Source organism: Bicyclus anynana, chromosome 9, assembly GCF_947172395.1.
Source record: "Bicyclus anynana chromosome 9, ilBicAnyn1.1, whole genome shotgun sequence".
NCBI lineage: Eukaryota > Metazoa > Arthropoda > Insecta > Lepidoptera > Nymphalidae > Bicyclus > Bicyclus anynana.
Window position 1 is genome coordinate 5,077,821 of NC_069091.1, and position 27,759 is coordinate 5,105,579.

The 27,759-nt window shown below is 34.8% G+C and overlaps 1 long non-coding RNA gene across 1 annotated transcript; it reads right to left on the reverse strand.

Annotated features, from left to right (window-relative positions):
* Positions 1–3,538: 3,538 nt before the first annotated feature.
* On the reverse strand, positions 3,539–26,539 carry LOC112052053 (uncharacterized). The gene is made up of 3 exons (XR_002887289.2): positions 26,412–26,539; positions 8,016–8,408; positions 3,539–6,525 (listed from the first exon to the last, which is right to left on the reverse strand). It is a non-coding gene; the product is annotated as an uncharacterized LOC112052053 (long non-coding RNA).
* Between the last annotated feature and the right edge of the window lie 1,220 nt (positions 26,540–27,759).

Below are 27,759 nucleotides of genomic sequence, written 5' to 3' on the forward strand. Positions count from 1 at the left end.
TTCTCTTTAAAAGTTCTAAAAAGAATTATGTAAACTGAAATCCACGCGGACGAAGTCACGGACGTCCGCAAGTAAGTAATATTTGTAAAGACATAATATGAATGAATGGATTAATGATGGATTATTCCCTACAATTCCAATATCGTTGAGATATTGATGGCTTGATCATTGAGGGCGAACTGGAAACTTCCTCGTTTTATTTATTGCATAACGTTTTGTCTTATCGATTTACCGTCAAAGCCTCAGGTGTTGCCGACCACGTAAAATAATCTTGACGTTGTATTGGCGTATCATTTCCCTTAATTGAAACGTGCCTGAAACTGCCAAAACTAAGATGGCTGAATTAATTAAGTAGGAAAATTGTGTTGTATTTTATTACTGTTAGATTATTTTGCAAATATTTATAAAGATTTGAATATATTTACTTACTGCCGGGTAATAAATATCGAATCAACGATGTGATCCGATATTTTAAGCTATTGCATAGCTTTTATCGCTGGCTTTGAGCCTGGCGACTGAATCAAGAAATTTCGTAACGAAAATAAACCTAACACCCCAGCCGTGCATCAAATTAACACATTTTAACGTCATATCGACTCAACTGGACAAGTGGTCTGAAACTAAAGGGCAAACTTATTAAGCCAGAGTTCGATTCCAGGTCAACTTAAAGACATTTTTTTAATTATTATTCTTTTCTAAAGAATAAAAATTAAACAAAACTTTAGTGATGCATATTGGTGCTACACTATTTCAGTATAGGTACCTAGTCAATATATAAATTGCACAATAAAATATTTTGTATCAAACTACGTCAAGCATGCAGTTTTAATCAGTCTATTTTATTCATTTGTAAGTGGAAAGTTATTGACTGAACACCAAAAATGTAAAGTAATTGAAAACTCCACCGATGCGTATAATTCATCAATTTTCGGCTTCCGTGCAGCCAGAAATGTGTTCAGATTGTATTGGAGTGCTATCAATTGGTTTCATTTTGTTTCAATTTTGCTGAATAACGGCTGATTGATGCAATATGTTATAATAGTTATAAAAGTTTTTGTTTTTTATTAAAAGGAATATTTATTTCTGAATATCTTTTTTTTTTGTATAAGCAAGCGCTTAGCTGCAATCACGCTTGATGGTAAGCGATGATGCAGTCTATGGTGGAACGCGCTTGCCTAGAAGATGCCTATTCACTCTTGACTTGAAGATACCCATATTGTAGGTGGTGGTGGAAGTATCTATATTTTTATAAACATCGCCGTAATAAAAGTATTGCCTTTACCCTTTACGATTAAGTGAACACTAATACATGTTCAATGTAAAGCATCATTGTTTGTTTTTTAATTTTCCAAGTTTCCATTGAAAGAGATTTGAACTTTCACTATTATAAGTTAAATGTTTTGAAATCATCCAACTAAGATTGAAGAAAATGTACCTCGCCACAAGCACTTTCTGATAGAGTTTAGAAACTAATATTCCTGCAGCATAAAACTATTGCGCCACTTAAGGGCCATAGCTCATTAGAACCACCCAGCACCCTAGCAGCACCACGTCGCGTCGTGTGTTTAATATACCTTATACGAATTTCTCAGTATGAACGCCCGCGACTTCACGTAAAATTCGGTTTTTTCACATATCCCCCATGGACTTTCCGGGATAAAAAGTATTTTATATGTTGGCCTATAACCTCTCCCTTCTACCAGTTAAAGTCCCACTAAAATCAGCCCAGTCGTTCCAGAGGTTAGACGGGACATACACAAAGACAGTCAGACAGACAAAATTTAAAAAAAGCGTTGTTTGTACTTTGATATCGTGTAAATAATTAGGTATAAGCACTTGAAAAAATACAGTAATTTTGAAATCACACAGACAATTTTAGTAATATGTATTGATTGTAAAATATTTTTTAAGTATTCCTTTCTTTTGAGTCTGCCCTTTGAAGTGATAGACATTGTTACAAACATAAAGTTTAAATTTTAAAAATGCATGCATAACAATTTAACCAATTTTTTTTTGATAGTAGGTAACTAATCCACGCTAAGCGCTTATATCAAAGGAAAAATTTTAAATGAAACTTCAAATACGATATGATGCCACTTCATTTAGTGCACTTTATTAATTAGGTACATCATTATTATGGAATCCATTAATCCATAACGTAACGACAGCTGAACTAAACTGGAAATTATAAATAATTTTAACAATTTCACTTAACAAAAAAACTTTTAAGTCTTCTCCATTTAGGAATAAGCACCAGTTCTTAACTCCAAGACGCATGGACCAAGATTAAAAATCGATAATTATGAGCAAAATAAATGCTGTAAGTACCTAATTGCATTATTTGAATATTGAGGCTGTAGATTAAATTAATTTTAAATTGTGACGTCATAATTTAAATGTTGTTGTTCTGTGGTTACGTTATGTTTTACATTTCGGATCCTATAGTTATTGTTAATATCATATCGTTTTAACAATCCATTGACAACATTGCTTTAATTACTATAACTACATTAAAAATTGTGTATATATATCACATGATGTATGTTATATATTGATACTATGGCTTATTATTGTGTAATAAATATTGGTACTGTATAAATTATGTGGCAATTGTGTTAACACATAATGTATTATTATCGTAAATACGAAAATAACCCTGATGGTCTTTTAGTAGGTACGTTTTTATGCCTAAATCTATTTTGATGAAATTTGTAATCGTCATACATTTGATATTGGAAAAGAAATAAATAATATGAAGATAGAAAAAAAGTCATTTGAAGGACGAGAAATATGGAATAATAGTTTGTACGACGAACCTCAAAAAATGTTAAATTAGGCCGATACAGACGAGCATTAGTATGACTAGAACTTATACATATATTATAATACATGGTATTCAATTATAATTATGGTGGTATGATAGTTTATTGAATAAAATTTAAGCCAAATAAGGTAAATTTACAGTATTTTAGTAAATTTACTAGCACGCCTTTTGCTAACATTATAAGAGAGTTTTCCAGTTAATGCCTATTGCCTTGTAAGATTTCATTATCAGCTGATCCTGTTGATTACGGAGTAAAGTGAATCATAATTTCAACTGTGTTGACTGACAAAATACATAAAATATTTTATACCTGAACATTATTATTTAGGTATAAATAAACAAGTCAAGGCTTGACTGCAATCTACTTTAATTTAAGAAACCAATCACCTGTAGGGCTTACTTGGAAGGTTTTATTACCGTATATTGTAACTGTTTTGTACACGGTATCGTACCGGAACGCTAAACATTTATCAGAATCGTCAATGCGTTAATTACTCGTACCTCAATAGAAGAAAGAAGAAAGAAAGAAAAGATCTTTATTTTTAAGTAATGCCACATATCACACTAAATCTAAATTATAACATATTATGGCTTAACTGTCCACTCAAACAATACCGTTTCTAATGTTATGAACTCCGATCCATTTAATGTAAATCCAACCTGGCGTTGTGAAATAAATGTATAAATTAGTTTTGTTTGTTACATTTTGTTAAATTTGGGATCGTTCATTATTTAAACTGGCCTGTTTTAAACAAAGTGGACTGTACTGTGTTAGAGAAACATTTGCGTTTAATATCTTACATCAACATCAAACGTTGTTCAGTCCTAACTAAATACTCATTAGGCAATTCTTATTCTACTTCTAACAAAGAGTTAGCGTGTATTATAATATCTATTTAAAGTTTTCGCGTACAATATCATCGTGGCCAATGAGATTTTATTACATTTAGAGTCCAAATTTTTAACTTTAACTTGGTGGTTTAACTTAGATGAGAACTCACTAACTTTAGGTGTTACGCGTAGTAATTAGCGCAATGTATGATCAATATGATCATGTCATGGATCAAAATCTGTAGCAACGAGCACGTTATGACTGTACAAATGTTTACTTTGAAAAATTACTCCCCGTAATTGATAAAGCCACTTCTGTCATAGTGACGGTTTGGCTGCATTGGAGTGCAACCTTTAGTTGGCATAAGTAATACAGAGGTATATTTTTTATTACTCAGTACATCTCCATGTAGTAACATCTCACTGGCTGGTAGTATATAATAATATTATGTATTTTACAAAAGTGTTAATGTTACCTCAGTGTTCATACTTGCAGAGTGTTATCCCGGATTTGAAATGCCAGGATCTTTATGTAATATTCAAAGCGTTTCCACTTTAGACTTGCGAGTAGCTGCTCGTGAGCAAATTTACTCTTTTAAATGTTTTCTTAAATCTCTCGCATTATAAATAAATAAAAGTTACGGTTTAATCCGTTTTATTATTATAATAAGATTCCGAAAGTAGGACTAAGTTTTTAGGCTTTTATACACAACTAAATTATAGATAAGTAATTAAGTACATATGTTTTCTGTGTTAAAACTTTTTGAATATCTAAACGTACGCACAGTAGTTACGCACGTAGCAACAACGTACGTAACCAAAGTTATGTACGTAGTTGCTACGCACGTAGGTACCACGTGAGATCAAGATCACGGCTATATAGTAATAAAATAATTTACTAGATTATACTCACGTCTTCGCTAGTGTATAAGTAGAAACTTTATTTCTAAATTAATAAAAAGAGCATTTTATTTAATTACTTTAGTCAAACGAAGTCATTTTGTGTTTATATAACTAATTCCTTATATATTGAGATTTTAAGTAACAATTTCATATTTTTTTCATAATGATTTATAATTTTGAATTCAAACACTTTTGTAAAACTTACCAACCTTACATAAATATTTATTAATAAAGCTATTCCGTTTACTGTTAACTTAAAATAAACTTTTATTCAAAACGATGATATGAGAAAATTTATTAAGAAAAGAATTATAGTAATACAGATACGTATTGTCTTTTCATTATTATAATATGTATATCCTACATCTAATATTAAATACAACTATTTCCAACTTTAGTAGCTCCATTTATCTATTGTACGATTTGACTTAACTATTTAAATAAATCAATAACTATCGAAATAAAATTAAACGTTAAATGTCACCCATGTATGAATACAGTGACACAGTTAATTTCCCATTAATGCTATCTACATAACTACAAGAAATTTCATATAACTACAAAGTACACATTTATAACAATCATTTTAAATTATCTAATATTCAGTCACATCCATCTTAAATAAGCATTTGCAAACGTTTGGAGCTAAATTGAACACTTTATGTAATGTGTTTTGGTAATACAATACTAGATATTAAATTGTAGGCAAACCACATATCTCTAGTCTTCCACCGCGTGGTTTAGGAACACGGTGTTTATAGAGAGAGAGTTGTGACAGAGGAGCGGACGCATCGAATCTTTACAGGGTGATTTGGCCCTTAGTGTGGATATTTTTTTTCGTGGTTCTGTATCATTAATAGAACACAAATCTACAAACAATTCGGTACATTTTGTATAATATTTTTTTCAATTTACGACTCATAATAACAAAATAATGGACACATTATTACCAAACAAACTGCGCAACTTCTGGCGGCACTTCTTGACGTCCATTATAAGATAGGTAGATAGGAACCTACAAGCTGATTTTGTTCTTACCGATAGGGTGACCCTCAAATTCTGGTTATAAGTAAATAACATTAGCTAACGATAACTTTGTTATTTTTGAGTTAACAAAAAAAAGAAAAAAATACGTGAACATTAAATTTTGTTTATGTACAAAATGAAAAAAAATCCGTACTAAAAAAAATTCTTCCTGTATAGCTTGGCAACTTCGTTCGTAACATTCATGTGGGCTGGGGGGCTGAATGAAAAACCCACGACTGATGCACCTCACTTCCCCGTACGCATTTCACACCCGCCCAATTTTTCTCTCCGCGCCCGCTTATCATGGGAGTGTCATCAAAAAACTTGCCAGACTATAGCATCATGCCTCGCACTCCTGTCTCTCGCGGTCGAAGACTCAATCAAGCGGTTTGCCTATAGTTGAAGTATAAAAAATTAAGCAATCACAACAATACTCAGTGTAAACTAACCACAATAAAATATCTCTCGAGAAGAGAAGATACGTAATATTATCACATTATGAATTGATCAAAATCATAATTAAGTAAATAAATATAAATTGCGGTTTATAAAATAGTATATTAGACTTCAATAGCATAAGCTTTTGCAAAGAAAATACCTAAATTATATAATAAAAACAGCACAAGAACTTTTATTAATTGTCATCTTTATGTATAACTATTATTAAATAATTTTGTTAACAAAATTCTACTACGTACAATTTATAACAATTTTTTATCTCTCCAATTATCTTTGCACGTAATTAATTACTTTATAAAGTTTCCTTCATTTCCTCACAGCTAATTACCGTCACTTGAGTCCCGTCTTTCCACCGTTTTAGTCTTTGCATATGAAATTTAATAAAATCTGACTAATTGGTAAAAAATTACTAAGTACGTTTTATTTATTTTTTGACATCTACAATTTCATAAGGCTTCTTTGTAATAAACTCCTACGTTGATCTGAAACAAAGAAAATAGTTATATGACATTTTTGATATAGCACTGAAATGTACAAAACTAGTCGTTGCTTTCAACTAATAAAATTTGATAATAACCATAGGTACAATATAGTGTCATTGATAATAATCAATGACCGATATATTATAAGTATTAATTGCTTATCAACCACTAAATTACAAAATACTCAAAATGATAATTATAGTAGTTTTCATTTATATGACAACATAATTTAATAATAACAAAGAATAGACTCAAATTGTAGGCAATATTTTTTTTTTGAAATTATATATACAAATATAAAGTACAGTGAAGGCTCTAATTACGCATAACAAACGTCAAAAACGACCAACAAATATCGAACGTAATTTTGATTATTTACTTGGAAGTGTCGAAATCGATGCCAATTTATTACTTTTAATAAGAGTTGGTAAAAACCAATTAAATTACTCAATTTATATATAAAGCATTATATTTGAGCTTTAGATTTTGAAAAGACCTATAAGTTGATTTAGAAAATATAATTTCATACATTAATCCTACCTGGGAAACAAAGCCATGCATACGTAACTTCTTTGTGCCATGTTTGCATACTATAAAACTTGGCCTTCCTTTAGGTTTTGAGATTTGCAATACTCAGGTACGCTTCGAACCTGCTTCACATAAGTCAGTTACATAAAAATGTTAGTTTTTACGTCAAGCAATTCGGGGCCTGTACGGTAGACATAAAGATTGTTTATGATAGACAGTGGCACGGCCGGGGTTAACATAAACCAGGTACGGATGTAATATGCTACATGCTCATATACTTTTTAAGGCACGATACATGGGCAGGCTCGTGTTGCTGTTGTCAGGGATATGCATTACGAGTAAAAATTGGAACGTTCCTAGTCCAACTATGTTAACACTAAGTTGTGGTTCAACATCGGTTTGTATTGAGTCCTTAGGGTAGGCAGTGCATTTTTGCATCTATGAAGTCCACGCCGCTGGCTGTTGTAACTTTCCCCAACGTGTATTATTGCTAATTCTAATAAGTCTATTCTAAATCCGAATGTCCTCTCTTCACTATCGGCAATTATTGTTACTCAATGATGATCGTGTAAGCTTTCACACGATCATCTGTGATCATTTAGTCCAAAACGTACTCCCATTCGTTTCAAAACGTGACACCGTATCACTGATGAAGAGGAGCCATAATATAATTAGCACGCCACTATGTTACATTTTATCGTCATCAAACAATATAATGTCACAATATCACATATTCGTCATAATATCAAAGCCAAGCGCTAAATAAGAAGTATAAAATTTTTAAATTCAAAAAAGGTCAAAAAATTGCAACTTTGGTTTTCTGAAATATCAAAAATACGTCTTTCAGAATTTTACTATGCATCGAATGAGAAATCGTTCACAAGTTCATACCATTACAATGCTTTTTCTCGACTTAACTATTTAAAGTGTCAAAACTTGAAAAATACAATTTTAAAACTTACATATCAGTACGTGTATACTAAACGACGTGTATTGGACATCCATCCTTCGACCTAACGTTATGCAGTGGCGGCGGTATCACCACGTACGTATCCCGGCTGGTGCTTGCCATGACGTCATCACCTGCGAACAGCGGCGGCGGGGGAATGACGTCACTGTCCACTTCTTCCTCTATCACCTCCTGCCGTCTCCTTCCAGGCATGTAGTTCATTATACAAGTCACCGCGATTAGAAACAGAAAGAACACGAACACCACGTCAAACATGATGAGAAAGTTCACCATTACAAGTTGCATCACGCCTGGACACTCCGGTCATATTATGCGCCTTCATACATACGGCTTCGTTACCCGTTACTTTTCAGGACATATTCGGTTTGAGGGGTAGGATTTTGACCTGTAACAAAATAAATCAAAGTTCAATTTATTTTTACTACGATATGAGTTGCTCTATAGACAATTGAGGTTGGGATATTCATGGTAAATAAGCGCATTTTAACCCTGTTAGGTCTTAAAAAATAACATCCCTTGTAACGTAACGTTGCTGGATGCTGGAGGCTCGCGACCGTTTAGTTTGGAAGTCCATGCCAGAGGCCCAAGTCCAGCAGTGGAAGTCCATCGGCTGTTAATGATGATGATGTCGAAGTGACGTGAAGTCTAAAAAAATTAAAATTTTGAATATATACTTGGGTCTCTATTAAAGTCCTATTTAATTTATCCATATCTGAGTTTCTAAATTTTGTTAAAGTCTCAACAAATAGACAAACCTGACTTTTCAAACCCTAACTAAGTACGTATATTTAAAAAAGGTTTTAGTTAGATCCTCTGTCCTATCGTGAGATTCTGGCCAATTTTTGTGGACAAGGCCATTGGTGAAATTCGTAGATTATTATTGATTTAAAAAACCTAAATCCAAACGTTAACCATGGCCTAAGAACTTATGCCAATGGTTTAATATGTGTACTAGATCACTGCAGTTTCGGACAGCAGTGGAGAACACTAATTAATTATTTATCAATCATATCAGTAAGTATAGGAGCAATAAGGAAAAAAGAAGAAATATAATTGCTTATTGATATAGCAAACAGTCATGAAATTATTACAATTTCAATGACGTTGTAGTCAATGATTTATTAAGTTCTTCAAAAGTTCGGAAGGCACAAAGCTGTAAATAAATTTGCGTTTTACTTCTAATTTATTTGCATGCAAAAGTCGTTGTTTATTTTCCATTCCCTTTGTTCACGGAAACCCATAACTAAACAATAACTGGTTGTCCAATTGGCTTTACTTTGTACTTGCTACGGTTTTTTAGGGAACTCTCTCTTGTTTTAAGATGTCGTAGCTTTTGTTTTCCGGCTAATTTTGTTTCGAAATAATATAATATTAATCAAACAAGGATTATGTTAGGGTACTTTAGTTAATATGTTAAAAGGCGTGCATTACTAAAATCTAACGATTTGAGCTTAATGTAAGGCAAGGAAGGGTTATAAAATAAAACCCTTGTATTTCTGTTCCCGAGCCACGATCGTGGATATTTTTTTAAATTTGAAATATATTTTAATCTCCCAAATATTTTCTAACGATTTCAGTAAGCCGAAGTAACTCAACAAAGTTAATATGATACCCAAATATTTCTTTTAATTATCTTGTCTCGGGAAAATAGTAATTATTTTGCGGCAAAATGGAACGATTCACAATTGAAAAATAATAAAGCAATAAATATTATGACCATATTCTTGAAAATTCTATGAATAAAACATCCGTGTAAAGTTGTCAGCCAGTTGAGAATATTGATCAAGTTAGACAGCGGATTGTAAAATTAATCGTAAACATTGCTTAAGAAGTAAAACATTAACAACAACAAATTATTATCAATCTATACTAATATTATAAAACTGAAGAGTTTGGTTGATTGAACGCACTAATCCTAGAAACTTCTGGTCCGATTTGTAAAATTATTTCAGTGTTAGATAGCCAATTCATCGAGGAAGGCTATAGGCTATATATTATCGCCATATTCCTACGGGGACGGTAACCACGCGGGTGAAACGCGCGCGCGCGCGCGCGGCGTCAGCTAGTGAATACATAATTTTAAAGATAACTACGTTATTTTCAATTATAAGACAGTAATTAATACACACGGATTTTATTACATTAAATCAAAAAATCAAATTACGATTAATTTCATTCCATTTTTAACCATAAATAATCGCTTGTTAACAATCGATTATTTAAGTATTTATTACTAACATTTAACGTTAGTAGGTAAAACTAACAAAGTAACATTAATCCATTTAGAATTATGACCTCCACACCAATTAAAGTTTAGTAAATATAAAGTATATTTTTATCTAATTAAGGACAACTTACACTTAGAAAAGACACACAAAATAAACTAAAGAAGTACGAGAACCAATTTCAAACCGATAAAGTAGCAATTCTAAACTTAAAATCTGTTTAAAGTGGATTATGTTATCTCCTAGAACAGACCGCGGCTTAAATATGGAACTCGAGATTGATTAAAAGTGGCACCAAATGGAATCCGACTCCAAATTCCCTTTTGTCTGAGAAATTAGAATAATAAAACGACTAAATTCCAAAATTGGAACAGGCCTAAATTTAATTAATAAGTTACAACAGCTGACTGCTAGTTGAAATAACACTCAAAATAAGTATTAGTTTCAAGCCAGTCATGCCAATTGTGTATCCACATTCCACAATTCACAGGTTAAGGGGTTCGATCCCAGCTTGATGGACTGTCGTCGAAGTTCGCATATCTTTAGATGGAGAGGTAAACGGTATTCTGAGAAGTTTTAAAAAGCTACTATATAATTCACCATTATAGCAGCCGATAGACGTCCTCTGCAGGAAATAGAACTTTTGTAGGGTTTCACGACCCTGAGTCACCTAAATCTAGCGAATCCCTGCGACTCGCTTGATGTTAGTGCACTTTGTGAGGAGTCAACCAATACTACGCTTTCTAGTGCTTGGTCGCGTTTCCAGCACCTTGGAACATGACTATTTATATATAGATATAATTACACAAAAAAATTAAATAAAAGCAAATAATAAGAATGAAATACGAGTATAGCTGAAATAATAGCAAAAATACCTGGTAACAAATATTGAATTTATATTGCATTATTTATTTCATTTTTAGGCATATTATTTAAAGGCATACTTTTAAGAGAATTGTTAAGTGTAGACGTTTCTTTTTCTTTGTTAAAAGTGATTAGGCATAAAAATATCTACATTTATTACTTTAATTTCCAAGTATTTACGTTAACATAATGATAGTAAAAAAGTGGAACACGAATTTACAGGACATTTTCCGATGCTAAACATAAAGATTAATCTCTAAACGTTGAATGGCCTCCTCCTTTTAAATCCGCAGCGTAATATCCGCCAAAAACTCGTTTCACTGAAATGTGGCCTTTAAATCTGGGACAAACTTTGTTCTGAAATCAAAACCGTTTTTTATTGCCACTGATTTGTTTTGAACGGTTGATACTTCTTTGGCGTTTTCCGGCATTTTAAGCTGAATTTTATTTATTTTTTCTAAATTGAACATTGATTTTGTAAGAGTTACTTTTTCCAAGGGACTCGTTTTAAGTAAAGTGATAAATCATCGCCTTCAACAGAGCATTGTGCCGCTAGGAACACGTCTAAGGGTGATTTTCCACCAGAGATATGCTATGCTCGCTACGTTGCTAAGGATGCGTTTGATATCCACCAATCATATTCATGGGTGCACATAGCTTAGCACTGGTGGAAACGGATTCAACTAAGATATGTTTTTTATATGGAAGGATGCGTGCTATGGGCCGCCGCGAAATACATTGCATACTTGTAGCTCGAGCTGCGCATCTTTCTCGCTCAGCTACTTTGCGGCGGTGTATCTTCCTCGCACTGCTACATAGCTTAGTATTGGTGGAAACGGACACATATTTTCGTAGCGTAGATTTCACATCTTCGCAGCATAGCTGCATTGCACATTTCTGGTGGAAAAGCACCCCTAAAATTGCAACCCATAATTTAGACGAATAGCTCAGCATACACCATGCGGATGCCGGGTAGATCGTGTGGCAGAGAGAATAACGCTGAGCAGAGTCTGGTACTTGCGACCCGGGTAAAGGGTTAGGCAGCTCCTTCATAAGCTGTCAACACCTTCTCTGTTCGTGTTGTTTCCCTGCCTAACTAAATTTGATAAGGTCTTATTAGAGCAGCTTTCAGTATTCGTTTTTTTTGCCAAGGCCAAGGTGTCTAATCAGGATATAGAAATTAGCTAACACTCCTATATATACTAATAACCACAAGTTCTTGCTCTCAGCATTAAGTATTATTTACTAAGGTCTTTCATTGAGAATTAAATATTTTTTTTAAGGAAGAAATGCTACTCCGTAGAGCCGTTCAATTACTATGTTTTATTTAATAGTCGTGTAGTGAGGCTCGGTGTAGTCCAAGTTTTATCATATATTTATAATAACGCGCGGTGTGCCACCAGCCGCCTTCTATTGTTTAAAAGTGCAACACAGCACATTCCATTGATGTGACGACCATTTTACTTAAACAGAGAATACATCGTACCTTCCACAAACCAAGTCGTGTTTTATTAAAATCCTGAAAACCCTAAGGGGCCCAGAGCCCCACATCTCAGTCGGTATACCTATTAATCATACTCCCGCCATATCGAACAATATTTTAGGATTTACGTACTTGATTGATAATAAGGACCACTCTTAATAAGTGAGTAAATATTAATGAACGAAATGATAAATGAACTAACTAAAAATGGCTCATTTATCATTTTCAATCAATTGAACGGCTCTACGGAGTAGCACTTCTTCCTTAAAAAAAGTTATTCAATTCTCCTTATAAAATAATACTTATTGCTGAGAGCAAGAACTTGTACCCATTTACATATTCAATGTACGCGACACACTCGTACGTGACCGAATTTCGATCTGTAACGAATCCAATTTTTCTCGAAGGTGATTCAGGTACTTAATTCAGAAAAGACTTGATCCACTTATCAAAAAAAAAAACAAAATAAAAGCGTTAACTTACTTACGAGTAAGTGATATTGTTTTTTCTTTTTCTTTTCTATAATCTTCTTCTCAGAATAACATAATCATCATCATCATTATTATCAGCCGATGGACGTCCACTGCTGGACATAGGCCTCTTGCATGAACTTCTAAACAAAACGGTCTCGAGCCGTCAGCACTAAGCGGCTCTCTGTATCCCGCTTGATACCCTACATCCACCTAGTCTAGCACCTTGGGACCCTAACGTCCATCGGCTCTTCGAACTATGTGGCCTGCCCATTGCCACTTCAACTTCGCGACTCGCTGAGCTATGTGACTTTGGTTCGTCTGCTGATCTCCTCATTTCTGATTCGATCACGCAGAGAAACTCCAAACATACCTCGCTCCATCGCCAGAATAATATAACGCGCTGTAATTCATTAACGCGTAGACTAATTCCATTTATTCCTTTTTCGTTAAAAAGGAGATACTTTAAAGATTGTCCCATGAATATTTTATTGAATTCGGATAAAGTTACAAACTCCACGGGGACGAAGTCGCGTCCACTAGTCAAATTAGATAAAAATACAAAATTGTATTTACAAATAATTTATTTCCGTCCATTAAAGGCTTTTGGTCGAATAGTTGCAAGTCACTGATGTTCCTATATTGTGATAAATTGCCGGAGCGATAGGCGAAGCCATTAGACGAAATTTGTATAGTTTCCATCCTAGACGAGGGAAAAGCGGTTTCCACAAAGCCCGGATTCAATTTAACAACTTTTGGGCTTCCACGGCCTTCCACTGGCCGTTTATTGAATAGCTTATTAATAATTCCTGTTTGGTTATAATTACAAAGTTTATTACATATCTGTATTACAGACTATCTGAGAATATTAAATTAATTGCATTAATGCATTAATACCTAGAGAGAGTCTTGTGGATCCCTATTTGTGCGTGCATGGAGTTTCATAGTTGTATGTCATCCTTTCCGAAAAGGAATATATTAGTAGTGTGTTACTCTAATTCAGGTAAGTATAGGCTATAGCAACTTCAGCGAGGAATTGGGTGGATGCGGACGTTCTACTAGTAAACAGAAGGCCTAATGACAGTTTGATACTGTGATGATCGCGTTAACGTAAACGTGAATGTCTAAGGAATTGAAACAGCGCCATCTAGTAAATCTACTGCACAACTGTTTCAATTCCATATAAATTAGCGTTTACGTTAACGCGATAGCAACAGTATGAAAACATTAAAAAATTCCCACTAGGCACTCCGGTTATGGTTTGACGTTATGAAAGGTAAAATTGCAAAAATCATTATAGGTATAATTTAAATGTTAACGTTAGGATAACAAGTTAATTTATATTTCATTTGATAATCCCCAAATATGCTATACCTACATAAAATTCTACTCATGAATTCCTGAAGTTCATGAATGTGAAAGTTGAATATCCTAACGAATATTTGTTTCGGAGTTATTTCAACATGGCTTACTTTAAATAATAATGTTTTTTTATATTAGATAGGCTCTCGTATAAGATAATTCAAACGAGAAGTTTAGAGACGAAAACCTAGCTATTATGCCATTATAGAGGACTTGGCTCTAAATTGCCCTAGGTGAAATATGAAAAATAACCAAAAGACGTAATTTTATAAACTTAATAAAATTACCTAACAGAAATGTAGGAAATAGCGGAGTTTTTCAAATAAACTTAATTTTTATCCTCTAGGTAAATAATATATGAGATGTTATTTTACCGGGTTATACAGATTGTCGGTAACACATACAAGAAAAATCGGTAAAATCGGAGGTTAAAAAGAAGTGTCACAGACAACGTTACATGGCATTTTCTACATTAGATTATTATAAATGCTGCGGTAACTATGTTTGCCTGTTTGTTCTATTATCCATATGACTATTGATACAATTTATTTAGTTACCTAACTAAACCATGAATAGCATTTCTACAAGATACTTTTGGTCGCTAATATAATATTTAAGTTAAGACGTTAATATTACAGCTATTAATATATATTTACATATTTTAAAAGATCTAATAAAAGTTTATTTGAAAGTCCGATTCCTCAAGAATTGTAAACTTTGGGTATGTGGTTGAAGGCTTGGATAGCATTCAGTTACAATAGAAAGATCCAATATCTTGCCTAGAGGGAAATCATGGACAGATAAGTATTAAATCAATAAGGATTTGTACAGGTATGTTATTGGTTTGTTATCAGGATTATTGTGTTAGCTAAAAGAATATGGAGACAATATATATATAATCTGTGAATATAATAAAAAAAATACTATACTCTTTACTGAATTCGGCCATGACATGCAATCTCATATTGAAACTAGTTAACCATGGGACAGCAGGTTTTGCATGGATTAGGCAGTTTTATTACTTGCATGTTACTAGAGAACGCTTGGGACTCCGAGTGAAATTCTATTTTTTACAAATGCCGCGGAACCAACGGTTTTTCCGAGATAAAAATTAACCCATGTTCTGCTCCAAGGTCTATTAGGCTCTATACCAAATTTCATCCAAATTGGTTCAACGGTTTAACCGTGAAAAGGTAACAGACAGACACACAGACAAACTTGATTTTGCATTTATACTATTTAGTCTCCTGCACATGTGCCATTTAGGTCAAAAAAAGTTCTCCGTCTCCGTCATTCGATGGTTGAGGTGTCATTCTATTCGGAATTGAATGTTATTTTTTTTTTATTCTTTACAAGTTAGCCCTTGACTACAATCTCACCTGATGGTAAGTGATGATGCAGTCTAAGGTGAAAGCGAGCTAACTTGTTAGAAGTATGATGAAAATCTAGACCCCTTTCGGTTTCTACGCGACATCGTTACGGAACGCTAAATCACTTGGCGGTACGTCTTTACCGGTAGGGTGGTAACTAGCCACGGCCGAAGCCTCCCACCAGCCACACCTGGACCAATTAAGAAAATCTCAATCTGCCCAGCCGGGGATCGAACCCAGGACCTCTGTTATGTAAATCCACCACGCATACCATTGCGCCACGGAGGCCGTCAAAAATGTAGATGTAGATGGATTCGGTTCGGTTTTTGACTTTTAACTCAAAAACTATTTACGACATGAATGAACGAGATTAATTGGCTTGTGTTTATGTTTATAATAAAATACTGAGTTTATAATTATGTGACTTTTCGTGTTTCATTTAATAAGACGAGCAAAAGAATTAGTTCCAAAGTTCAAATAGCACGGTCTTCTACACAGTTCACGCGGCAAGTGGGGCGACCCCCGGATGTGGACTCACGGAAGATTGCAAACTTTGTGGCTTTACTCTTTGCGTTCAAAGACGCTCGAACCAAAGAGTAGTATTTCGAACTCAGCAGAGCGGTTATACCAACTTTATGCATAATAAACCCCTCTTGTGTGTTTATAAAAAAAACTTTTATTAACAGTTTAAGATTAAAAGAACTTTGATGGAAAAATAATTTATTTGCAGATCTCTGTATCTTATTTTATTAACGTATACAATTTGACAATTTTGGTGCAGTTATGTATAGGTACGTACAGTTCGTGCGGATTACATTCATACCTGGCTCGAATAATTTTCGAACTGAATTTGTTTGGTTGTGTGTGGTAGTCAGGTGACAAGTTAATGTGCAAGAGTTATACAGTGTTTGATTTTCAGCACGACTGTACGACCAAACTGCAGGCTAATTCACTATCTTTGACGTCTGCTAGTTGACATATACGAAATAAGATTCTACGGTACAAAATAATATGTCATCCGCTGCCTATCTTTGATGTATGCTAGTTGTCTTACGAAATTGATATTGTATGTAAAAATGTAATCCAATGCTTACTGGTGGATATCATCTACACAGTATGTAAATGACATTTTGTCAATTGATATGATGTTTATTCTAATAGATAGTTAAAGACCAAAATAGTGAATAGGTCAGTAGCAATGTAGTGTACTTACAGTAGCAATTAAAATCACTATATTTTAGGCTTATGACGTCACGACTACATGAATCAATTTACTACAACACCAAAGTTGCTTTATGTAGCTTAATAGTTTAGAGCAACTAGACAATAATAAACAATTAATTTGACTATGGGTAGTTGCTGGAAACTCCCTTACAAACCGCTACACATCCTTACAAAAGCGAGACATGATTTATCACGAATAAACAACGAATAAAAAGGAAATTGCCTAAAATTTCAAAAAATATTTGACACTACATGCCAAATATTTAGCAAGCAATAGATAGAATTAGATATTGAGCAATATATCACTAAAACAATTGGCGAACTTTATTTAAATTTCTCCTCTAATTTCACCTGATTGATCTATGCTTGTTGCCAAGCAATAGTTATTCCATAAAAATCCAATACTGGAAATCTTACGGATGGACTTCTTACGAGAGGGGGAAGGAGAATATTTGTAAAGACATCTTGTACAAAAATATTTTATGAAAGAAAAAAATCAACCCTAATTAATATGGTATATTTAAAACCTTAGGTACGAGGTAAGAGCGTACGAAAGTTCATGTACCTATATAGCGGAGAGTAGGGAGCGTAGGTACGCAAACTGTATGTGGCTCAAAATTCCGACTGAGTACCCGTATGCACTGTGCTTGTTAGGTAATTGTGTGCTCGTAGTTAGTGTTATGGCCTGAACAACTTCAAGCACTTTTTTCTCCATGTAAAATTATTAAATTACAACCTGGAATTCTACAATCATGGAAATTCAAATTCTCGCATGTAAAACCTTTCGCTGCATAGCATTTTTCTAACGAGACTCCATTACATTGTGAGGAAAAATGTGGAGATTGCATGACCTAAGCGTTTTTATAATTGTTAGCTACCCATTTGTTACCATAAAACTCCAACAGAATGTGTGTTGAACAGCGTGGGTTAGGTCATTCAACTTTCGTTTAACATTTTATGCTTTAATTTTTTCGTTTCATTAATACCTATTTATCAAAATAAACAGCTTCTACTTAGCATCTACGACGGAAGCGCAAAAGAGGTCACAAAACTCTTCATCACAAATTGTATACCGAAAATTGTAAGTATTGGAAAACGATGACCTCTAAGTCCGAGTCATTAAAAAATAGGTCAACAAAATGTTTGAATCGCCGAGAAAAAATATTTAGAATGAACCGGTAGCACGAAATACATTTAAATTTGAAGAATATTTTTCTTTTTCTTTTCGAGCAAAAGTTCTAGTGCCGTCGAAGGAAACAGGGAAAGGGAGGGGATTCCATTGTTGAGAACAATTAACGATCTGGCGTGTTGAAAGGTGGAAAACTTTACAGCTTTTGACAAGTCTCTTGGTTCACTGAGGAATTTTATTATGATTATTTTCAGTCGCTTTTTGCGTACCAGTACCGTAAAAGTTTACGGAAGATTACGGAAAAATTTATTAAAGCGAAGGTTTTTTAATGCACGTTTGTCGGAATGGGGCTTTTTCTTGTAAAAACTGAAATGTTTTTTTCTTTTAAGCGACATCACTTTGCAGCGGTCTCGGCTGTGTTTAAAATGGAAGAATCAACTCGGTTGTGAGATGGGTGTTATGACAGGAACAATGCCTCTATTCGAATTGTTTGTGGCGTCATACCGACTGTACTAAAGGAACTGTACTGTACTGTTTCGATTTTCTTATGAGAAGTATGTTTCACACACACGCACCGTGCACGCTGACTATGGGCCTTATTAGAAGGCTCAAAGTCACTCACTATACTTGGAGTTTCTCTGCGTGATCGAATGTGGAGATCCGTAGACGAACCAAAGTCACTGACATAGCTCAGTGAGTCGCGAAGCTGAAGTGGCAATGGGCAGGGCACATATTTCGAAGAGCCGATGGACGTTGGGGTCCCAAGGTGCTGGAATGGCGACCCCGCACCGGAAAGCACAGTGGAGATCAACCTCCCATTAGGTGGACCGAGGATATCAAGCGGGTTGCAAGGAGACGCTGGATGCTGGCGGCTCGAGACCGTTGTGCTTGGAGGTCCATGCAAGAGGCTTATGTCTAGCAGTCGACGTCTATCGGCTGATAAGGTAAGGTAAGGTACACGCACCGTTATCAAATATATTTAGAGCTATCGGATGCCTACGACTTCGTTTGCGTGAAATCTAATTTTTCACAAATCTTGCGACAACTATGGATTTAATAATATGGGATAAAAACCCATATATTGCTCAATAGCCTCCTCTATATTTCACTAAAATCAATTCAGCTGTTCCAGAGATTAGCCTGTACAGACTGGCGAAAATTTTAAAAAAGCTTGTTTGTGTTTTAATATCATGTAAACTATAAACACTTGAGAAAACGGTTATTTTGATATCACAGATAGACAGTTCAACTTTATTTTATAAGTATATTTATATATCTATAATAATACGGTATGGCGATTGTGTTTAGATACGCCAACCTATTTTAATACTATTTGACGGGCTAAGAAAAGTATGAGATAACCCTTTCGGTTGAAAATACGTTGACAAAAGGCGTAGTCTCAGTTTGCCGTTAGCTGTGAGGGAGCGTCCGTTGCCTTGTTTGCTATCCGGCTAAAAATTGGGACATGATATGGTTCGAGTTCCAATTTTAGGAGTGACAAAATCGAATACGGGCTATACGCCGGCTATATTGTGTCACGAGTAATGTACACTTGAAAGCAATTTTCGATCGTTCGCAAGATTGGACGCGTTGATGTTACATAGAGTGGTTGTGTTTTAAAAATATTAGAGATTTTTTGTATTTTAAAATTAAAATTCCTACTGAATAGACGCAGACGTTATTTTACGGAAATTCATTATGATTAAGGAATTATTGATTTATTTTGCTATTTTCCGCGTAAAACTGACTAGCGTCTGTATCCTAGCGTCATTTACCATGATCTTTAGCCATGTGGCACGTCGATTCTCTTTCTACAAACGCTAACGCTTCGATAACTATGAAAATGTATGGAAATGACAAATCCGATCGATAACTTGATCACGTGATGTGATAATAAATGTCATTCCCATATTATTTTTTATTTTTGAAGCGTTTGCTATTGTAGAAAGCGAGTCGACCTGCTACGTCATGGTTACATGTCCAGATCCGTTGGAAAATCGTCTACATTCGTTTCACTTTGTAACCAGAGTATCCTCAGGAAATATTCTTGACATTGTAGGTTTATCGCGGAGAATAGCAAATTACTCCCAATTAAAATTCCTATATTCAAAATGTTTTTAATTTGCGCCAATTCCAGCGAATAGGTCAACTATCTCAAGAACTTTTAACTGATTTCTCTCAAAAGCAATAGCTGCGAAGTGTTGAAAAGTCTCTCTGTCAGAAATAAATAACTCGTGTTGCACTTTTAATGTTAGCGTTTGATACTTTGCGCCTTCTTCCGCATGGATATCGGTTTATTTAGATTTCAATGTTTGGCAAAGCATTCAGGTGAGATATACCTTTTGTACTTATATTAAATCTTTAATTTTTACAGTTTACTATAACTTATTTCTAGAAAATATTAGAGACAGTTGAAAATATGAATTTATGCAAAGATTAATGACACTGTCTGTAAATGTAGCTAGCTAATCGATATCCCTAGAAAACTTAAAAAGCAGTTTACCGCTATTTAAACTGTAAAGATCTGAAATGACCTTCGTTTTTTATACTGCATACTAAGTAAGTTTGGTAAAATTCAAAAGACACCGTTTAGGGTGGTTAGGTAAGCACGTACTTAAACGCGTCAACAAGCACTAGCCTTTACCTTTAGAAAAATTTCTTCCAAATCCGTTCCGATATAGGTAAGTTTTGACATGGTTGAGTCTTATTAAAAAGGAAATATGGCTATAAAACTGACAAATATGTAAGTATTGAAACATCCATATATACTTCACTCTTGAGTTTATACGTTTGAATTAGTAAATTTTAGCCAACGATGTGTGCAGTTTGCTGATTGTCGCGACATGAAATTGCATTATGTACAGTTTCGAGCTTTGACTGTAAAGTTATCCATATGTATCCTAACTATACAGTCTATAGTTAGGTGTCTATCCGTGGCGTACACAAGGCTTTTAACTGATTTAAGCACTACTACGTACAAGTTACTACGGAACATTCCTTTAAATAATCGTTCGTAATACGTTTTCAGGTTAAGCAGTGCATATTTGCATCATCATCATCATCATCATCATCATATCCGCCGATGGACGTTCACTGCAAGACTTAGGCCTTTTTCTTCCAGCACCTTGGGATCTCAACAGCCATCGGCACTTCGAACTACGTGCCCCGCCCATTGCCGCTTCAGCTTCGCGACCCGTTTCAAACACAGTCAAATACTTTTTGAATTTATATCGATCTTCCGAATTTTTTTTTTCTTTATTCCTCATCATGTTTCTTCATCTACCTACTGATATAAAGCAATGGTTTTCAGAATTTTTGTCGAAACAGAGTCCATGAGAGTTTGTAAATACTTGGAAATGTACTGTTGGCTGTTGGTATTAATATTGGCATGTACAAAAATCTGTCGCTCGAAATTGTTCGATACCGCCAATTTGGCAGACATTTGCTTTTCAGTGTAACTTTTGGAATAAAGTATTTTTGTATTAACAAAAATCAAAAAAGCAACCTTTCAACCAAAGCAGCAGCAGTATGATAGTTATATTAAAAAGTCTTAAATTATATGAAAAGAATTACTTGATACGTTGTAATAGATTGTAAGTAAGATAATAACAGTGAATCAACAAAAAATAATAAGTGGCGTATATTATTTTTTGTAAATGACTGTCTTGTTTAAAATTTTAATTTATATTTTTCAAATATTTAGGAACGATTATGAATGCTGTTGTTAAATAAATGAATAACAAAAATATAACAGAATACATCAAGAATGTTAGTACCGAGGTGATTAAAGAAGTTGGTAAATTAATCTATATCTGTACTTAAAATAAATCTGTAGAGAGGTCAATTCTGTACATGAAATATATTTCCAAAATAACTATCAGGCGGTGATTAGTGATCGATACTGATGTCAAAAATGCAATCAGTAACAGTTTTGTCTGTCTGTCTGTATGATCGTTATAGAAATAAAAACTACTCGACGGATTTTAACGAAACTTGGTACAATTATTCTTCATACTCCTGGGCAGGTTAAAGTATACTTTCATCACGCTACGATTAATAAGAGCAGAGCAGTGAAGGGAAATTTTCGAAAACGGGAGAAGTCACTCCATTTTTACAGCGATACTACTGTAATGGCTGGATTAAAAAGATTTAAAGGCGGAGGAAGTCGCGGGCGTCCGCTAGTTATTAATATTGCTGTTATATAAATGAAATTCTATCAAGAGAACATTATACTATATGCATTATGAAAGTTAGTACCGAATGTGATTCCAAAAGTTGGACAATTCATCTATAGTAATATAAAGATTTGATTGTTTGTTTGCAATAATTAGGCTCTGAAACTACTGAACTGATTTGAAAAATTTTTTCACTGTTGTGAAGCTACACTGTCTCCGAGTGCTATAGGCTATATTTTATTCCCGTATTTCTACGGGAATGGAAACCACGTCTGCTGATTGGGTTAAGATAATTATTAAGTCAATTTGATGTGTGGATGTGTTGTACTGTTGCAGACTTACTGTGTAATCGAAATTTTTGATAAAAACTTTCCTATATGAAATGATGTATATAAAGCTGGTTCTATGTATACCTGGACATATGGACGAATGGTTCGTGTGGGTGTATTAATGGAATATCAATCCATTAGTGGCGCAAATTGAATTAGCCCCAATCGGAAATTTACGATCTCGTCGGCAGCAGGTGTCGGTAATCGTGTTGCTGTTTGCGTCATCTTGCTAATATATTAATTTGTGTTGCGCCGCAAATGGTTGACGAACTCTGACTTCACAGAGGCGGAAAAACTTGCATCTTTTTAAACATGGAGGAGTTTCACCTTCAAAGTAAAGTTAACTTTAAAATTAGTGATTTAGCCCGCTTTACTATAATGAAATTTGAGGTGTAATTGGTTTAAATCTTAATCTACGTTTCTAAATATATGTCTAAATTGCAATTAAAACTACCAAAATTTTCGGCGATAAAAAAAACAAAACACATAACAGTGCTGTTTTTAGAGGTAAGTATTATGCTTAGAGCAATTTTTTTAGGGTTCTTTAAGTGTTGACTTAAAGAACAGGAACAGACAGATATAGTGAAATGAGAGAAAAGCAGTCTGATGTTCAGAGGAAAAGTAAACCTTATTTTTATTGTTTACAAGTTAGCCCTTGACTACAATCTTACCAGATGGTAAGTGATGATGCAATCTAAGATAGAAGCGGGTTAACTTGTCAGGAGAAGTATGAAAGTCCAAACCCCTTTCGATTTCTACACGACATGGTAACGGAACGCTAAATCGTTTGGCGACACGTCTTTGTCGGTAAGGTGGTAACTAGCTACGACCAAAGCCTCCCACCTGGACCAATTAGTAAAATCGCAATCGTCCCAGCCGGGGATAGAACCCAGGACCTCCGTTTTGTAAATCCACCGCCCATACCACTGTGCCACGGAGGCCGCCAACAGAACACTCAGATATAAATTGTAGCGCTATTCTGTAAGATTTTTTTACAACTTGACAAAGTGAGTTATGATGATCTCTATCGATAGTATACTGTTAGACAAAGAGAGATAAAGACGAATTCGAATTTTGAAATTGTAACAATTTCTGAGGATGTTCCGTGACGAGTTGAATAGTACTACTCATAATATCATAATAATAGCCAGCCCCTGTAGCCAAATTGCACGTCGATTCTCCTTCTACGATTGCTAGAAATATGTATGGGAATGACATTTGATGTCGACCGGTCACGTGATCAAGATCTGTCATTCCCATACATTTTTCTAGTTTTCGAAGCGTTTGCGATTGTAGAAAGAGAATCGACGTGCCACTTGGCTACAAGGGCAGGCGACCCTCCACGGTTTCACCCCCACACTCACAAATAACATGGCTTTCTAGTAAAAAAAATCAACATAGAAAGATCAAGAGATTACCCCCACAATGCAAAAAACTTTACGTCTTTATAATATTTGCATAGAAGTATGAATATGTAGATAAAAGAATTTCTGACTGATCTGCATGACTTTGCCACTTATATACGTCCATTTTTCACAGTATTATTTATTTAATTAATATATTGTGAAAAAGGATACAGAAGGCAGTAATTCTTGAGACGGCGCGTATTGTGAGGAGGTTCCTCACTCTGGAGCCCTGACCACCGTTGTTTGGGCACTCAAATGTCCCGCAGCAGGGGGGGTTAAATTTTCATTTTTATAAGTTTTTAATAGTGTTTTGTATATTTTGTATGTATAACATTGTTAAAAATTAAAAAAAAAGAGAAATAAGTAAATGAGAGTAAAAATTGTTTAAGTGTATTATAACTGTGGGTGTACTGAATAACATTACTATTTAAGTGTATTTTACTGTGGCTTTACATTTTGCTCGGAAAATGTTTACCTATTTTCATGACTGCGCGAACGAAAAATGTAGGTGGTGGTATTTACTCGTATAATATTCAAACGCGTAGGTCGCAGCTGTTATTATTAATGCGTACCTGAGTAATTCATTTCTCTGATTATTATTCATTAAATTAATTATACATCTTAATGTATAATTAATTTAATTTACATTATTTATGTTCTAAATGCCAAAACACTCGTATTTCAACTCTAACGCAACAGAGTTTTCAATAGTCTCCGTGGCGCAATGGTATGCGCAGTGGATTTACAACGGAGGTCCTGAGTTCAATCCCCGACTGGGCTGATTGAGGTTTTCTTAATTGGTCCAGGTCCGGCTGGTGGGAGGCTTCGGCCGTGTTTAGTTACCCTACCGGCAAAGACGTACCGCCAAGGGATTTAGTGTTCCAGTACGAGGACGTGTAGAAACCGAAAGCGGTATGGATTTTCATCATCCTCCTAACAAGTTAGCCCGCTTCCATCGTAGATTGCATCATCACTTACTACTAGGTGAGATTGTAGTTAAGAGCTAACTAGTACAGTTCAAGTTCCCTTTAGCCTTTACTATGTTCTGTGGTACAGTTAGTAGAATACAGTAGCTACTCATATTCAAATACAAGTAATTTAGAAACATCAAGTTTACGAGTACGTAGTATATACGAGTAAGTAGGTACGAGTATGTAGTGACTCTACAACCGGGTGGAATGACATTGACTATGACTATGACAAGCCATATTTGGTTCACTGTTCACTGCACTGAGTCGAATCTCCTGTCAGAATGAGAGAGAAATCGCAGAATGCAGATTCCCAAACTTTACACACGTAGGGAATTAAGAAAATTCTCAGGTATGCCGTTTTCTTCACGTTATTTCTTCACCGTTTGAAACACGTGGTATTTAATTTCTTAAAATGCACATAAATGAAAAGTTGAAGGTGCATGCTCCGTAACGAATTCGAACGAATCGAAGGCAAAGGCATATCCAAGGCTCATGTTGAGAAATAATGGCACAGTATTCAACAATAGCTTTTTTATGAAGTTCTGTTTGCAGGTAAAAGCTGATATGGCCTCCAATCATTATTTATTATTAAGGAATGCATTAATTGTATCTACCGTACATATTAAACTGAAATCTTTGTAATAAAGAAACTGAATTTAGATTTGTACATAAAATTTAAAAGATAATTTAAAGTAGGTACGTAATCAACCATCGAGGTTAAAAAAAATCTACCAAACAACGTACTAACTTTGTAAGGAACCCTCGGTGGGCGAACCCGACAGCTCGAAATCCCGTATCATATCAGAAAAGAGGTCAAGTATGGCATGATGATTATGACGAATGATGGTATGATGGAATGATGATGATGAATGTTGATGATGGTATTTTTCCAGGTATTTTTCCATTTTTAAGTGCCAGGAAGAGGGTATGACAACGTAGTCGATCTAGAGGAATCCTAAACCTTTAAAGATTAATTGATTACGGTCCCTTAAGCATGGAGCTAAAGAGGCTTTGAAAATAAAAAAAAACCAATTCCAAACTCTTATCACATAAACAAGAAACATTTCAATACAAATCAAGTAATAATAATCAATATCACTTGATGGCTTCGATTTCTTGGCTGCTTTTGGGGTTTCCTTCTATAGAGTTCCGTATTTGTTATTTATAAACCACCAAACAAATTTATATCCAAATTAGTTTAATAGTTTTCTGAATTTTAGCGAAACTAAGGCAAATGAAAATCGGTTATTTCAAGTACTCTTAGTTTACGAGCTTTTGAAATGTCAAGTTTTTTTTCTTGACACTCTACTCGGTTCGGAAAGCGAATTCTACTATGACTAACTAACGAATAGTTCATTTTAATATATATAAGAAAATTACCTTCACAAGAGGTCCAACAAAATAAAGTCACTGAAACATTTTCCAAACGTCAACACACGAAGTTTATGGACACGACTTGCGCGGGGTAGCAAACGAACACGCCGGCCGGCGTCGGACGACTGACTGAGGCTGAGTGTGACTGAAGCCCCGCACCCTTACCCAACACACCCCTAGGTTTCATTTAACGTGATGTCACATAAGCGACAAACCCTTTGACAAATAGTCGCTATCGCAGATCGGGTACGTAACGAACGAAACAGAATCATTTCAGAGAAAATGCGTATTTCAGGACGTATTGCGATGTGTGTTATCAAACGAACTAGCTGACGCCGCGCTGTTTCACCCGCATGGTTCTCGTTCCCGTAGCGATATGGGGATAGTATATAGCCTATAGCCTTCCTCGATAAATGGGCTATCTAACACTAAAAGAATTTTTCAAATCGGACCAGGAGTTCCTGAAATTAGCGCGCTTTTTTTGAATTTCTTGACGCTACGCTTGAATTTATAATCATTGTCATATTTAAATTATTATATTTAAATTTATGGTTTAAGATCCGGCATTAGAAATATATACGCTCATTTGTTATTCATTAGTGCTCCTAAATAAATAATAAAGAATGTTCAAATTTACACATTGCAAATAGGTTGTCTAGTAAAATTGCGGCCATACACATTTTTCGTACAAAAACTAGAAAACCATGGAACTAGATCAAAGGCAACCTAATACAACTAAATTAAGCATACAATTAAATAAAAAATAACTAAGCTTTCATTTGACATATTAGATATTAAGAAATTAAATATCTCGTGTCTCAAACGGTGTAGGTTCGTGAGGAAACCTGCATACCTGAGAATTTTCTTAATTCTCTGTATGTGTGAAGTCGTGGCCTATTTGGCCTAACCTTTCTCATTCTGTGAGGAGATTTAGTCAGAAGCAGTGAGCCAAATATGGCTTTATAATGATGATGACTAGTAGTGCCAATTTCAGACACCTTATACGGCGTGGTGACTGCAGCTTAGAGAAGCTAATAGTAACAGGCATCACTGATGGAAAAAGACCGAGAAGCCGCTCACCAACACGACGGGCTGATCAGCTGAAACAGGACAAGAAGACGAAGTTCTACACGATAGCAAAACTGGCCACCAACAAGCCGGCGGAAAACTTGGACCCGCAGGAGGTTACCAGGACCACGACCTTCAGTAAAGAAGGAACGACTGCAGAGAGAGAGAGAGTAGTGTATATTCCATTATACATATGAAGACATAGATTAGTTTTCCTCCTAGGTACGTAAACAGACGGCTCGCAGAGAGCTGTAGCAATCGTTACGGATATTGTTTCCGCCTACGT